The sequence below is a fragment of the Scyliorhinus torazame genome, chromosome 17 (genome assembly GCF_047496885.1).
Source record: "Scyliorhinus torazame isolate Kashiwa2021f chromosome 17, sScyTor2.1, whole genome shotgun sequence".
Classification (NCBI taxonomy): domain Eukaryota; kingdom Metazoa; phylum Chordata; class Chondrichthyes; order Carcharhiniformes; family Scyliorhinidae; genus Scyliorhinus; species Scyliorhinus torazame.
The window spans coordinates 84,220,865-84,237,255 of NC_092723.1; the positions used below are offsets into that span (position 1 = coordinate 84,220,865).

The 16,391-nt window shown below is 50.1% G+C and overlaps 2 non-coding genes and 1 pseudogene across 2 annotated transcripts; all 3 read left to right on the plus strand.

The window, feature by feature from the left end:
* Positions 1-181, plus strand: LOC140394669 (U2 spliceosomal RNA; annotated as a pseudogene).
* A 9,177-nt stretch (positions 182-9,358) lies between these two features.
* LOC140394612 (U2 spliceosomal RNA) lies at positions 9,359-9,542 on the plus strand. Its single transcript, XR_011935929.1, has one exon. It is a non-coding gene; the product is annotated as a U2 spliceosomal RNA (small nuclear RNA).
* Positions 9,543-15,441: 5,899 nt separating this feature from the next.
* On the plus strand, positions 15,442-15,630 carry LOC140394605 (U2 spliceosomal RNA). Its single transcript, XR_011935922.1, has one exon. It is a non-coding gene; the product is annotated as a U2 spliceosomal RNA (small nuclear RNA).
* Positions 15,631-16,391: the final 761 nt, after the last annotated feature.

Genomic DNA, 16,391 nt, shown 5'->3' on the forward strand with positions numbered 1-16,391 from the left:
ATATTTTTTTGAAAAAAAAAAAAAAAAATCTGTTCTTATCAGTTTAATATCTGATACGTCCCTTATCTGGGGACCATATATTAAATTGATTTTTGGAGCAGGGAGATGGAATAGGGGCTTGCTCCATCCACTCCACGCATCGACCTGGTATTGCAGTATCTCCAGGAACGGTGCACACCACCCCTTTATGGGGAATTTCAAAGTCAAAAAACAGCTCAAACACATACAAATATACACTTTATTCACATTTCTTTCATCACACAACAAAACGCTTCGTCAAGTGGCTGCTGCTACTCAGCTTCTACCTGGCCCCGGTGTGATGAAGGATGACGAAAGGCATCATCACCCTCATCTTACAAGCACAAGGGGGAAAGCAAACAAATTCAAAATTGACCACCCATTTCACTGCAAAATCCTACCAACTGTCCTGGCTTGACACAATTCACACCTCTGAAACCTGGGGTTACCCCATCTCTGGATCTGTAAAGATTTAATCACCTGCTAATGGTCGCATTCCAAGCATTGTCTGGCATCTTTGAATCTGTCCATATATATGTTTCTGGAGCATACCTCTTCATTCACTTGAGGAAGGAGCAGCGCTCCGAAAGCTAGTGACATCGAAACAAACCTGTTGGACTTTAACCTGGTGTTGTAAGACTTCGTACTGTGCTCACCCCAGTCCAACGCCGGCATCTCCACATCATTTCACTGTTGAATGTGGATTACTCGGCTTCTCGGCCTTTTGGCTCAGATCAAGTGTAGTCTCATTTGATCGAGGGAAGCTGAGGATTTCCATGTCGATCGTGGATTGGAGAACTCGGAGGGATTGAAGTCGTCAAAGAGGAAACGTTTGGAGCTTGGCTGCTATTGGTGGATCTACATGCTGGCCTAAACCTCGGGTTTAGGCCTAACGCCGATACAGTTTCACACCCAACGAACGAGCTATGGATGCAGCTGCATCCCGACCACCAGGCTGGGGAGTGCGAAACACTGTCCGAGTCACAGTGAAGAAAACGGAAGGAGAGTCACCTTTGGACCGGAAACACTTCGTGAAGAGGGTGCTGCTCGAGTGTTGTGGGTTTAAAGCAACAGAGATCGTCTGCTTGCAAAACTTCCCCAAGAATGGTTTCTTTGATGTCACCTTCAAGAGCGTCGCAGCGTGCATCAAATTCTTGAACGTCTTCAAGGAAAAAGGTAACCAGAGTCCCTTGTCGATCCTGACTGCGGAGCCTCTGTTTACGCTACCGGCACAGCGAAATCGGGTTGTTACACTGCACACGTACAACCCCCACGTCCCTGTATCTGATGTGCTCACGTTCCTCGCCAGGTACGCTGAGCTGAAAAGTGACAGCGTGCAAGTGAAAGACACCTTCGGCATCTGGACAAGTGAGCACCAGGTCAAGGTGACCCTAAGAACGGACAGCAACGGAGCCATCCTGCATCCCCCCTCCAATTTCGCTATTGGAGTAAATCGTGGCTACCTCTACTACGTGGGACAGCCACGTGTATGCCACACCTGTGGCAAAACGGGGCATGTTGCCGCAAACTGCAGTGTGACCTTCTGCAAAAACTGCAGGCAGGAGGGACACGTGATTAAGGACTGCAAGGAAGACAAGTGCTGCAACCTGTGTGGGGAGGCCGGCCATCTTTACAGGGCCTGCCCGAAACGAGGGGCGACATACGCTCAAATCATCAGCAGCGGAGTTAAAAAGGCGACCAGAGAGGAGGAGCATACACCCTCCACCGAAAAAGACACCACGGCTCAGAATGAGGAAAAGCAACAGAAGGGCCCCCAACAAAAAGAGGAGGCCCCAGCACCTCCTGACAACCCAACCCCAGCCCCACCTGATGAGGAACACTCAATGGAAGAGGAAGAGGATGGGACAAAGAATAAAGAGCCCTGGGAAACAGTGAACAGGGACAAACGAAAGCGGAAACAAAAAAACAAACTGAAGAACCCCCCGAGGGGTAGTGGCAAAAAGCGCCACCTTTCAGCCAGCGCACTTAGCGCCGACACCTCATCCGATGAGGGAAAACAGGACAAGAATCGGCCTCAAATAAAGAGGCAAAGCACCAACGTGGAACGGGAGGCACAGACCCCCCAGACCACCGACCGGGAAGAAAACAAGGTCACAGACCAACCCCCGATAGCAACGAGCAGCAACAACCCAGGTGACGACCTGCCTGCAACCCCAACACCTACTGACTGCCACGACGAACCCCAGGGCTACACCACCCCCCCAATGCATCTGCATCAAAATCACGGGGCCAGTACGGACCAGAACAGTTTTCTCAGCCCTGCAACTGTGCTAAAGTTTGCGAGCACCACCGGCATGCTGGGGAACATCGAACAGCTGGAACAGCCAACTATATAGACTCTGGACTCTTGAGACTGGTAAATCTACCTTTTTATAATGGGTTTAAAAATTGCATCCATAAATGTGCGAAGCATCAAAGATACTTCGCGGTGTGTAGCCACACTCAACTATTTGGCAAATGTAAAAGCTGACCTACTGTTCCTGCAGGAGTGCGGAATTCCGCACCTCAGCAACTACAGGCGCTGGTCGAGCTGGTGGTCCCACGGGCCATCCATCTGGTCAGGAGGAAACGACTGCCGCTCCTCCGGCCTGGGTATTCTGCTGCGGGGAGGCAACTTCACCATCTCCGACGTTAAGGAGGTGGTGGGCGGGCGCCTCCTCGTAGCAGACATGAAATACAAAAACACCCCTCTCAGACTTATTAATGTGTACGCCCCGGCCGTAAAAAGTGAGCGGCTGGCAGTCCTTCAGCAACTCCCACTGCTGTTGGCCACCTCCAAGCCGGTCATCCTGGGTGGTGACTTCAACTGCATCATCGATGCGGCTGGACGATCCAGCAAAGCCGACAGCAAACTAGACGCTACGTCCAGACTCCTGATGGAAACGGTAAAAGACGCCAAGCTGCTCAACGTCTGCAGCAACCCTGCAGATGGCGCGCAGCGTAGATACACATGGTCACGGCCAGACGGGTCCATCCGCTCCAGGATAGACTACTTTTTTGTGTCCCGAGCTTTCACGGTCAGGTCCACCGACGTAACGCCGGTGTTCTTCTCTGACCACTGCCTCCTACTGGCCGACTGCCACCTGCAGGAAGACCAGGGGGTAGGCAGGGGGACATGGAAGCTAAATGTAAAACTGCTGACCCCTGAGAACATTGAGGAACTCAGGAGGGATTACAAAGGTTGGAGAACCGTGAAACCCCTCTTTGAGGCCCCACATCTCTGGTGGGAAGCAATCAAGGGGAATATCAAGAGGTTTTTCATCCTCAAGGGCGTTCAAAAGGTGAGAGAGAGACGAGGGTCATGTCCAGGCTCCAGAAAAGTATGCAAAATTTGCTCCAGCTGCAATCGATGGGGGTGGATGTCAAGGAGGATCTCCAAGAGGTGAAGAGCCAGCAAGCCTCGCTCTACACCTCGGAGGCCTCCAAGGTTATCTTCCGTTCCAGAGTCCGCTCCGTGGAGCAGGACGAAAAGTGCTCACGCTTCGTCTTCCAAAAGGTGCACAGAGAGACCTCTGTGATCAGCAGCCTGAAGGAAGAAGATGGCTCTGAAAAGTCATCGCAGTCTGACATCCTGAGGATCAGCCAATCCTTTTATGCCGGACTGTATGACCTGAAGCCAACAGATAGCACTGTTTCCCAGACTTTCCTGTCGACTATCACGGAGATCATAGGCGACAGCGAGCTGGAAAACATAGAACATAGAACATAGAACATAGAAAATACAGCACAGAACGGGCCCTTCGGCCCACGATGTTGTGCCGAACCTTTGTCCTTGATTAATCATAGATTATCATTGAATTTACAGTGCAGAAGGAGGCCATTCGGCCCTTTGTGTCTGCACCGGCTCTTGGAAAGAGCACCATACCCAAACTCAACACCTCCACCCAACACCAAGGGCAATTTGGACATTAAGGGCAATTTATCATTGGCCAATTCACCTAACCCGCACATCTTTGGACTGTGGGAGGAAACCGGAGCACCCGGAGGAAACCCACGCAGACACGGGGAGGACGTGCAGACTCCGCACAGACAATGACCCAAGCCGGAATCGAACCTGGGACCATGGAGCTGTGAAGCAATTGCGCTATCCACAATGCTACCGTGCTGCCCTTAAGAACAAATAAATCTACACTATATCATTTTACCGTCATCCATGTACCTATCCAATAGCTGCTTGAAGGTCCCTAATGTTTCCGACTCAACTACTTCCACAGGCAGTGCATTCCATGCCCCCACTACTCTCTGGGTAAAGAACCTACCTCTGATATCCCTCCTATATCTTCCACCTTTCACCTTAAATTTATGTCCCCTTGTAATGGTGTGTTCCACCCGGGGAAAAAGTCTCTGACTGTCTACTCTATCTATTCCCCTGATCATCTTATAAACCTCTATCAAGTCGCCCCTCATCCTTCTCCGCTCTAATGAGAAAAGGCCTAGCACCCTCAACCTTTCCTTGTAAGACCTACTCTCCATTCCAGGCAACATCCTGGTAAATCTTCTTTGCACCTTTTCCAGAGCTTCCACATCCTTCCTAAAATGAGGCGACCAGAACTGTACACAGTACTCCAAATGTGGCCTTACCAAAGTTTTGTACAGCTGCATCATCACCTCACGGCTCTTAAATTCAATCCCTCTGTTAATGAACGCGAGCACACCATAGGCCTTCTTCACAGCTCTATCCACTTGAGTGGCAACTTTCAAGGATGTATGAACATAGACCCCAAGATCTCTCTGCTCCTCCACATTGCCAAGAACTCTACCGTTAACCCTATATTCCGCATTCATATTTGACCTTCTAAAATGGACAACCTCACACTTTTCAGGGTTAAACTCCATCTGCCACTTCTCAGCCCAGCTCTGCATCCTATCTATGTCTCTTTGCAGCCGACAACAGCCCTCCTTACTATCCACAACTCCACCAATCTTCGTATCGTCTGCAAATTTACTGACCCACCCTTCAACTCCCTCATCCAAGTCATTAATGAAAATCACAAACAGCAGAGGACCCAGAACTGATCCCTGCGGTACGCCACTGGTAACTGGGATCCAGGCTGAATATTTGCCATCCACCACCACTCTCTGACTTCTATCGGTTAGCCAGTTCGTTATCCAACTGGCCAAATTTCCCACTATCCCATGCCTCCTTACTTTCTGCACAAGCCTACCATGGGGAACTTTATCAAATGCCTTACTAAAATCCATGTACACTACATCCACTGCTTTACCTTCATCCACATGCTTGGTCACCTCCTCAAAGAATTCAATAAGATTTGTAAGGCAAGACCTACCCCTCACAAATCCGTGCTGACTATCCCTAATCAAGCAGTGTCTTTCCAGATGCTCAGAAATCCTATCCTTCAGTACCCTTTCCATTACTTTGCCTACCACCGAAGTAAGACTAACTGGCCTGTAATTCCCAGGGTTATCCCTAGTTCCTTTTTTGAACAGGGGCACGACATTCGCCACTCTCCAATCCCCTGGTACCACCCCTGTTGACAGTGAGGACGAAAAGATCATTGCCAACGGCTCTGCAATTTCATCTCTTGCTTCCCATAGAATCCTTGGATATATCCCGTCAGGCCCGGGGGACTTGTCTATCCTCAAGTTTTTCAAAATGCCCAACACATCTTCCTTCCTGACAAGTATTTCCTCGAGCTTACCAATCTGTTTCACACTGTCCTCTCCAACAATATCGCCCCTCTCATTTGTAAATACAGAAGAAAAATACTCATTCAAGACCTCTCCTATCTCTTCAGACTCAATACACAATCTCCCGCTACTGTCCTTGATCGGACATACCCTCGCTCTAGTCATTCTCATATTTCTCACATATGTGTAAAAGGCCTTGGGGTTTTCCTTGATCCTACACGCCAAAGATTGTTCATGCCCTCTCTTAGCTCTCCTAATCCCTTTCTTCAGTTCCCTCCTGGCTATCTTGTATCCCTCCAATGCCCTGTCTGAACCTTGTTTCCTCAGCCTTACATAAGTCACCTTTTTCCTTTTAACAAGACATTCAACCTCTCTTGTCAACCATGGTTCCCTCACTCGACCATCTCTTCCCTGCCTGACAGGGACATACATACCAAGGACACGTAGCACCTGTTCCTTGAACAAGTTCCACATTTCACTTGTGTCCTTCCCTGCCAGCCTATGTTCCCAACTTATGCACTTCAATTCTTGTCTGACAACATCGTATTTACCCTTCCCCCAATTGTAAACCTTGCCCTGTTGCACGTACCTATCCCTCTCCATTACTAAAGTGAAAGTCACAGAATTGTGGTCACTATCTCCAAAATGCTCCCCCACTAACAAATCTATCACTTGCCCTGGTTCATTACCCAGTACTAAATCCAATATTGCCCCTCCTCTGGTCGGACAATCTACATACTGTGTTAGAAAAGCTTCCTGGACACACTGCACAAACACCACCCCATCCAAACTATTTGATCTAAAGAGTTTCCACTCAATATTTGGGAAGTTCAAGTCGCCCATGACTACTACCCTATGACTTCTGCACCTTTCCAAAATCTGTTTCCCAATCTGTTCCTCCACATCTCTGTTACTATTGGGGGGCCTATAGAAAACTCCTAACAAGGTGACTGCTCCTTTCCTATTTCTGACTTCAACCCATACTACCTCAATAGGGTGATACTCCTCGAACTGCCTTTCTGCAGCTGTTATACTATCTCTAATTAATAATGCCACCCCCCCACCTTTTTTACCACCCTCCCTAATCTTATTGAAACATCTATAACCAGGGACCTCCAACAACCATTTCTGCCCCTCTTCTATCCAAGTTTCCGTGATGGCCACCACATCGTAGTCCCAAGTACCGATCCATGCCTTAAGTTCACCCACCTTATTCCTGATGCTTCTTGCGTTGAAGTATACACACTTCAACCCATCTCCGTGCCTACAAATACTCTCCTTTGTCAGTGTTCCCTTCCCCACTGTCTCATTACATGCCTGGACAAACCACTAACTCTGGACGAGCTGACAAAGGCCGTCAAGTCCTTCGAGACGAGCAAAACTCCCGGAAGCGACGGCTTACCGGTTGAGTTGTATTCGGCTCTGTGGGACTGGATGGGCCCAGACCTGCTGGAAGTGTACGAGAGTATGCTTCTGGAAGGCAGCATGTCAGAGTCCATGAGGAAAGGCATCATCACCCTCATCTACAAGCAGAAGGGGGAAAGGGAAGAAATTCGAAATTGGCGACCCATTTCACTGTTGAATGTGGACTACAAAATTCTAGCAAAGGTCATCGCCAATCGGGTCAGGTCTGCTCTGGAGTCGGTGATCCACCCTGACAAGACCTGTGCTGTACCCGGCAGGAAGATCTCTGATAGCCTCGCGCTACTCAGGGATACGATCGCCTACGTGCAGGACAGGGGGGTGGACACTTGCCTCATCAGCCTTGACCAGGAGAAGGCTTTTGACAGAATATCGCACACCTACATGATGGATGTGCTCTCCAAAATGGGGTTTGGGGAGGGAATTCGCAATTGGATCAAACTGCTCGACACAAACATCTATAGCGCAGTCTCAATCAATGGGTGGGAATCAGAAAAGTTCCAGATCAGATCTGGAGTCAGGCAGGGCTGCCCTCTCTCCTCTGCCCTTTTTGTGTGCTGCATAGAACCTTTTGCCGAGTCCATCAGGAGGGATCCGGGTATAAGAGGAGTGACGATCCCAGGCAGTGGAGGCATGCAAGTCAAGGCCTCCCTGTACATGGACGACGTTGCCGTCTTCTGCTCGGATCCTGCGTCTGTACGCAGGCTCTTGACCACCAGCGACCAGTTTGAACTGGCCTCTGGAGCCAAGGTAAACCGGGGCAAGAGCGAGGCCATGTTCTTTGGGAACTGGGCCGACCGGTCCTTTGTCCCCTTCACTGTCAGGTCAGATTACCTGAAGGTGCTGGGGATATGGTTCGGAGCTGCTGGGGCGTGCACCAAAAACTGGGAGGAGCGCATAGGAAAGGTAAGACAGAAACTGGGCTGGTGAGAGCAACGCTCCCTCTCCATTGCGGGCAAAATCCTGGTCATCAGGTGTGAGGTACTCTCGGTGCTACCGTACGTGGCGCAGGTCTGGCCCATAACCAGACCCTACGCCACAGCAGTCACCCGGGCCATCTTCAAATTTATCTGGCGATCCAAGATGGACCGTGTCCGAAGGGACACCATGTACAAACCTCTGGAGAAGGGAGGGCGGAACGTACCCAACGCCTCCCTCATCCTGTTGGCCACCTTTGTGTCCAGCTGCATCAAGCTGTGCGTGGACCCCCAGTATGCAAACACCAAGTGTCACTACATACTGAGGTTCTACCTGTCCCCGGTGTTACGAAGGATGGGCCTGGCTTCATTGCCGCGGAACGCTCCAAGTAGTTGGACCGTGCCGTACCACCTATCCTTCGTGGAAAAGTTTTTGAAGGAAAACACCTTTGACCACAAGGCAATGAAGCAGTGGTGAGCACGTAATGTCCTCGAGGCCCTCAGGGAAAAGGAGACCGTGGAGGACGTTGGATGGTTCCCTGAGCAGACTGTCAGAGTCATCTGGCAGAACGCCTCATCACCAGAACTTTCATAATAAGCACCAAGACCTAGCTTGGCTGGTGGTGAGAAGGGCCCTCCCCGTCAGATTCTTCATGCACACCCGAAGGCTCTGCACCAATGCACGCTGCCCTCGGAGTGACTGTGGGGGAAATGAGACGGTCACACACCTCCTTGTGGAATGTGCCTTTGCAAAGAAGGTCTGGAGAGAGATGCAGTGGTATTTGTCAAGGTTTATCCCAAACAGATCTGTGACACAGGACTCTGTGCTCTACGGACTGTTTCCAGGGACACACACCGAGACAAATATCAACTGCTGCTGGAAGGTCATCAACTCGGTAAAAGACGCTCTTTGGTCTGCCCGAAACTTGCTGATCTTCCAGTGCAAAGAATTGTCCTTGACCGAGTGTTGCAGACTGGCACATTCCAAGGTCCAGGACTACGTGCTGAGGGACGCACTCAAGCTTGGGGCAGATGCCGCCAAGGCGCAATGGGGAAAGACCACTGTGTAAAGTCTTTCCAGCAAATGTACACCGAGGGGTGGGTAACAGTGTAAAGCCCCTCGGTCTGGGCAACCAACACTCCAATGTACAAAAAAAACTGGCACTGTAAATATTTAAGAAGGAATTGTAATGTAAAGAGTGATATGTGTATGACAATATCAAAATTGAATGAAACAAAGTCAAGGCAACATGTAACCCTGCCGGAAATGTATAGTCAAGACAATTTGAAATGTTTCTGTAATGCTCATGATAAATTTTTATGAATAAAGTATATTTTTTTGAAAAAAAAAAAAAAAAAAAATCTGTTCTTATCAGTTGAATATCTGATACGTTCCTTATCTGGGGACCATATATTAAATTGATTTTTGGAGCAGGGAGATGGAATAGGGGCTTGCTCCGTCCACTCCACGCATCGACCTGGTATTGCAGTATCTCCAGGAACGGTGCACACCACCCCTTTATGGGGAATTTCAAAGTCAAAAAACAGCTCAAACACATACAAATATACACTTTATTCACATTTCTTTCATCACACAACAAAACGCTTCGTCAAGTGGCTGCTGCTACTCAGCTTCTACCTGGCCCCGGTGTGATGAAGGATGACGAAAGGCATCATCACCTTCATCTTACAAGCACAAGGGGGAAAGCAAACAAATTCAAAATTGACCACCCATTTCACTGCAAAATCCTACCAACTGTCCTGGCTTGACACAATTCACAACTCTGAAACCTGGGGTTACCCCATCTCTGGATCTGTAAAGATTTAATCACCTGCTAATGGTCGCATTCCAAGCATTGTCTGGCATCTTTGAATCTGTCTATATATATGTTTCTGGAGCATACCTCTTCATTCACCTGAGGAAGGAGCAGCGCTCCGAAAGCTAGTGACATCGAAACAAACCTGTTGGACTTTAACCTGGTGTTGTAAGACTTCGTACTGTGCTCACCCCAGTCCAACGCCGGCATCTCCACATCATTTCACTGTTGAATGTGGATTACTCGGCTTCTCGGCCTTTTGGCTAAGATCAAGTGTAGTCTCATTTGATCGAGGGAAGCTGAGGATTTCGATGTCGATCGTGGATTGGAGAACTCAGAGGGATTGAAGTCGTCAAAGAGGAAACGTTTGGAGCTTGGCTGCTATTGGTGGATCTACATGCTGGCCTAAACCTCTGGTTTAGGCCTAACGCCGATACAGTTTCACACCCAACGTACGAGCTATGGATGCAGCTGCATCCCGACCACCAGGCTGGGGAGTGCGAAACACTGTCCGAGTCACAGTGAAGAAAACGGAGGGAGAGTCACCTTTGGACCGGAAACACTTCGTGAAGAGGGTGCTGCTCGAGTGTTGTGGGTTTAAAGCAACAGAGATCTTCTGCTTGCAAAACTTCCCCAAGAATGGTTTCTTTGATGTCACCTTCAAGAGCGTCGCAGCGTGCATCAAATTCTTGAACGTCTTCAAGGAAAAAGGTAACCAGAGTCCCCTGTCGATCCTGACTGCGGAGCCTCTGTTTACGCTACCGGCGCAGCGAAATCGGGTTATTACACTGCACACGTACAACCCCCACGTCCCTGTGTCTGATGTGCTCACGTTCCTCGCCAGGTACGCTGAGCTGAAAAGTGACAGCGTGCAAGTGAAAGACACCTTCGGTATCTGGACAAGTGAGCACCAGGTCAAGGTGATCCTAAGAACGGACAGCAACGGAGCCATCCTACATCCCCCCTCCAATTTCGCTATTGGAGTAAATCGTGGCTACCTCTACTACGTGGGACAGCCAAAGTATGCCACACCTGTGGCAAAACGGGGCATGTTGCCGCAAACTGCAGTGTGACCTTCTGTAAAAACTGCAGGCAGGAGGGACACATGACTAAGGACTGCAAAGAAGACAAATGCTGCAACCTGTGTGGGGAGGCCGGCCATCTTTACAGGGCCTGCCCGAAACGCGGGGCGACGTACGCTCAAATCATCAGCAGTGGAGTTAAAAAGGCGACCAGAGAGGAGGAGCATACACCCTCCACCGAAAAAGACACCACGGCACAGAATGCGGAAAAGCAACAGAAGGGCCCCCAACAAAAAGAGGAGGCCCCAGCACCTCCTGACAACCCAACCCCAGCCCCATCTGATGAGGAACACTCCATGGAAGAGGAAGAGGATGGGACAAAGAATAAAGAGCCCTGGGAAACAGTGAACAGGGACAAACAAAAGCGGAAACAAAAAAACAAACTGAAGAACCCCCGGAGGGGTAGTGGCAAAAAGCGACACCTTTCAGCCAGCGCACTTAGCGCCGAAACCTCATCCGATGAGGGAAAACAGGACAAGAATCGGCCTCAAATAAAGAGGCAAAGCACCAACGTGGAACGGAGGGCACAGACCCCCCAGACTACCGACCGGGAAGAAAACAAGGTCACAGACCAACCCCCGATAGCAACGAGCAGCAACAACCCAGGTGAAGACCGGCCTGCAACCCCAACACCTACTGACTGCCACGCCGAACGCCAGGGCTACACCACACCCCCAATACATGTGCATCCAAATCACGGGGCCAGTACGGACCAGAACAGTTTTCTCAGCCCTGCAACTGTGCTAAAGTTTGCGAGCACCACCGGCATGCTGGGGAACATCGAACAGCTGGAACAGCCAACTGTATAGACTCTGGACTCTTGAGACTGGTAAATCTATCTTTTTATAATGGGTTTAAAAATTGCATCCATAAATGTGCGAAGCATCAAAGATACTTCGCGGTGTGTAGCCACACTCAACTATTTGGCAAATGTAAAAGCTGACCTACTGTTCCTGCAGGAGTGCGGAATTCCGCACCTCAGCAACTACAGGCGCTGGTCGAGCTGGTGGTCCCACGGGCCATCCATCTGGTCAGGAGGAAACGACTGCCGCTCCTCCGGCCTGGGTATTCTGCTGCGGGGAGGCAACTTCACCATCTCCGACGTGAAGGAGGTGGTGGGCGGGCGCCTCCTCGTAGCAGACGTGAAATACAAAAACACCCCTCTCAGACTTATTAATGTGTACGCCCCGGCCGTAAAAAGTGAGCTGCTGGCAGTCCTTCAGCAACTCCCACTGCTGTTGGCCACCTCCAAGCCGGTCATCCTGGGTGGTGACTTCAACTGCATCATCGATGCAGCTGGACGATCCAGCAAAGCCGACAGCAAACTAGACGCTACGTCCAGACTCCTGATGGAAACGGTAAAAGACGCCAAGCTGCTCGACGTCTGCAGCAACCCTGCAGACGGCGCGCAGCGTAGATACACATGGTCACGGCCAGACGGGTCCGTCCGCTCCAGGATAGACTTCTTTTTTGTGTCCCGAGCTTTCACGGTCAGGTCCACCGACGTAACGCCGGTGTTCTTCTCTGACCACTGCCTCCTACTGGCCGACTGCCACCTGCAGGAAGACCAGGGGGTAGGCAGGGGGACATGGAAGCTAAATGTAAAACTGCTGACCCCTGAGAACATTGAGGAACTCAGGAGGGATTACAAAGGTTGGAGAACCGTGAAACCCCTCTTTGAGGCCCCACATCTCTGGTGGGAAGCAATCAAGGGGAATATCAAGAGGTTTTTCATCCTCAAGGGCGTTCAAAAGGTGAGAGAGAGACGAGGGTCATGTCCAGGCTCCAGAAAAGTATGCAAAATTTGCTCCAGCTGCAATCGATGGGGGTGGATGTCAAGGAGGATCTCCAAGAGGTGAAGAGCCAGCAAGCCTCGCTCTACACCTCGGAGGCCTCCAAGGTTATCTTCCGTTCCAGAGTCCGCTCCGTGGAGCAGGACTAAAAGTGCTCACGCTTCGTCTTCCAAAAGGTGCACAGAGAGACCTCTGTGATCAGCAGCCTGAAGGAAGAAGATGGCTCTGAAAAGTCATCGCAGTCTGACATCCTGAGGATCAGCCAATCCTTTTATGCCGGACTGTATGACCTGAAGCCAACAGATAGCACTGTTTCCCAGACTTTCCTGTCGACTATCACGGAGGTCATAGGCGACAGCGAGCTGGAAAACCTGGACAAACCACTAACTCTGGACGGGCTGACGAAGGCCGCCAAGTCCTTCGAGACGAGTAAAACTCCCGGAAGCGACGGCTTACCGGTTGAGTTGTATTCGGCTCTGTGGGACTGGATCGGCCCAGACCTGCTGGAAGTGTACGAGAGTATGCTTCTGGAAGGCAGCATGTCAGAGTCCATGAGGAAAGGCATCATCACCCTCATCTACAAGCAGAAGGGGGAAAGGGAAGAAATTCGAAATTGGCGACCCATTTCACTGTTGAATGTGGACTACAAAATTCTAGCCAAGGTCATTGCCAATCGGGTCAGGTCTGCTCTGGAGTCGGTGATCCACCCTGACCAGACCTGTGCTGTACCCGGCAGGAAGATCTCTGATAGCCTCGCGCTACTCAGGGATACGATCGCCTACGTGCAGGACAGGGGGGTGGACACTTGCCTCATCAGCCTTGACCAGGAGAAGGCTTTTGACAGAATATCGCACACCTACATGATGGATGTGCTCTCCAAAATGGGGTTTGGGGAGGGAATTCGCAATTGGATCAAACTGCTCTACACAAACATCTATAGCGCAGTCTCAATCAATGGGTGGGAATCAGAAAAGTTCCAGATCAGATCTGGAGTCAGGCAGGGCTGCCCTCTCTCCTCTGCCCTTTTTGTGTGCTGCATAGAACCTTTTGCCGAGTCCATCAGGAGGGATCCGGGTATAAGAGGAGTGACGATCCCAGGCAGTGGAGGCATGCAAGTCAAGGCCTCCCTGTACATGGACGACGTTGCCGTCTTCTGCTCGGATCCTGCGTCTGTACGCAGGCTCTTGACAACCTGCGACCAGTTTGAACTGGCCTCGGGAGCCAAGGTTATCCGGGGCAAGAGCGAGGCCATGTTCTTTGGGAACTGGGCCGACCGGTCCTTTGTCCCCTTCACTGTCAGGTCAGATTACCTGAAGGTGCTGGGGATATGGTTCGGAGCTGCTGGGGCGTGCACCAAAAACTGGGAGGAGCGCATAGGAAAGGTAAGACAGAAACTGAGCTGGTGGGAGCAACGCTCCCTCTCCATTGCAGGCAAAACCCTGGTCATCAGGTGTGAGGTACTCTCGGTGCTACTGTACGTGGCGCAGGTCTGGCCCATAGCCCGACCCTACGCCACAGCAGTCACCCGGGCCATCTTCAAATTTATCTGGCGATCCAAGATGGACCGTGTCTGAAGGGACACCATGTACAAACCTCTGGAGAAGGGAGGGCGGAACGTACCCAACGCCTCCCTCATCCTGTTGGCCACCTTTGTGTCCAGCTGCATCAAGCTGTGCGTGGACCCCCAGTATGCAAACACCAAGTGTCACTACATACTGAGGTTCTACCTGTCCCCGGTGTTACGAAGGATGGGCCTGGCCTCATTGCCGCGGAACGCTCCAAGTAGTTGGACCGTACCGTACCACCTGTCCTTCGTGGAAAAGTTTTTGAAGGAAAACACCTTTGACCACAAGGCAATGAAGTGGTCAGCACGTAATGTCCTTGAGGCCCTCAGGGAAAAGGAGACCGTGGAGGACGTTGGATGGTTCCCTGAGCAGACTGCCAGAGTCATCTGGCAGAACGCCTCATCACCAGAACTTTCAAACAAGCACCAAGACCTAGCTTGGCTGGTGGTGAGAAGGGCCCTCCCTGTCAGATTCTTCATGCACACCCGAAGGCTCTGTGCCAATGCACGCTGCCCTCGGAGTGGCTGTGGGGGAAATGAGACGGTCACACACCTCTTTGTGGAATGTGCCTTTGCAAAGAAGGTCTGGAGAGAGATGCAGTGGTATTTGTCAAGGTTTATCCCAAACAGATCTGTGACACAGGACTCTGTGCTCTACGGACTGTTTCCAGGGACACACACCGAGACAAATATCAACTGCTGCTGGAAGGTCATCAACTCGGTAAAAGACGCTCTTTGGTCTGCCCGAAACTTGCTGATCTTCCAGTGCAAAGAATTGTCCTCGACCGAGTGTTGCAGACTGGCACATTCCAAGGTCCAGGACTACGTGCTGAGGGACGCACTCAAGCTTGGGGCAGCTGCCGCCAAGGCGCAATGGGGAAAGACCACTGTGTAAGGTCTTTCCAGCAAATGTACACCAAGGGGCGGGTAACAGTGTAAAGCCCCTCGGTCTGGGCAACCAACACTCCAATGTACAAAAACAAACATGGCACTGTAAATATTTAAGAAGGAATTGTAATGTAAAGAGTGATATGTGTATGACAATATCAAAATTGAATGAAAGAAAGTCAAGGCAACATGTAACCCTGCCGGAGATGTACAGTCAAGACAATTTCAAATGTTTCTGTAATGCTCATGATAAATTTTTATGAATAAAGTATATTTTTTTGAAAAAAAAAAATAAAAAAAAAAAAATCTGTTCTTATTAGTTTAATATCTGATACGTCCCTTATCTGGGGACCATATATTAAATTGATTTTTGGAGCAGGGAGATGGAATAGGGGCTTGCTCCGTCCACTCCACGCATCGACCTGGTATTGCAGTATCTCCAGGAACGGTGCACACCACCCCTTTATGGGGAATTTCAAAGTCAAAAAACAGCTCAAACACATACAAATATACACTTTATTCACATTTCTTTCATCACACAACAAAACGCTTCGTCAAGTGGCTGCTGCTACTCAGCTTCTACCTGGCCCCGGTGTGATGAAGGATGACGAAAGGCATCATCACCCTCATCTTACAAGCACAAGGGGGAAAGCAAACAAATTCAAAATTGACCACCCATTTCACTGCAAAATCCTACCAACTGTCCTGGCTTGACACAATTCACACCTCTGAAACCTGGGGTTACCCCATCTCTGGATCTGTAAAGATTTAATCACCTGCTAATGGTCGCATTCCAAGCATTGTCTGGCATCTTTGAATCTGTCTATATATATGTTTCTGGAGCATACCTCTTCATTCACCTGAGGAAGGAGCAGCGCTCCGAAAGCTAGTGACATCGAAACAAACCTGTTGGACTTTAACCTGGTGTTGTAAGACTTCGTACTGTGCTCACCCCAGTCCAACGCCGGCATCTCCACATCATTTCACTGTTGAATGTGGATTACTCGGCTTCTCGGCCTTTTGGCTAAGATCAAGTGTGGTATCATTTGATCAAGAGAAGCTGAGGATTTCGATGTCGATCGTGGATTGGAAAACTCGGAGGGATTGAAGTCGTCAAAGAGGAAACGTTTGGAGCTTGGCTGCTATTGGTGGATCTACATGCTGGCCTAAACCTCTGGTTTAAGCCTAACGCCGATACAGTTTCACACCCAACGTACGAG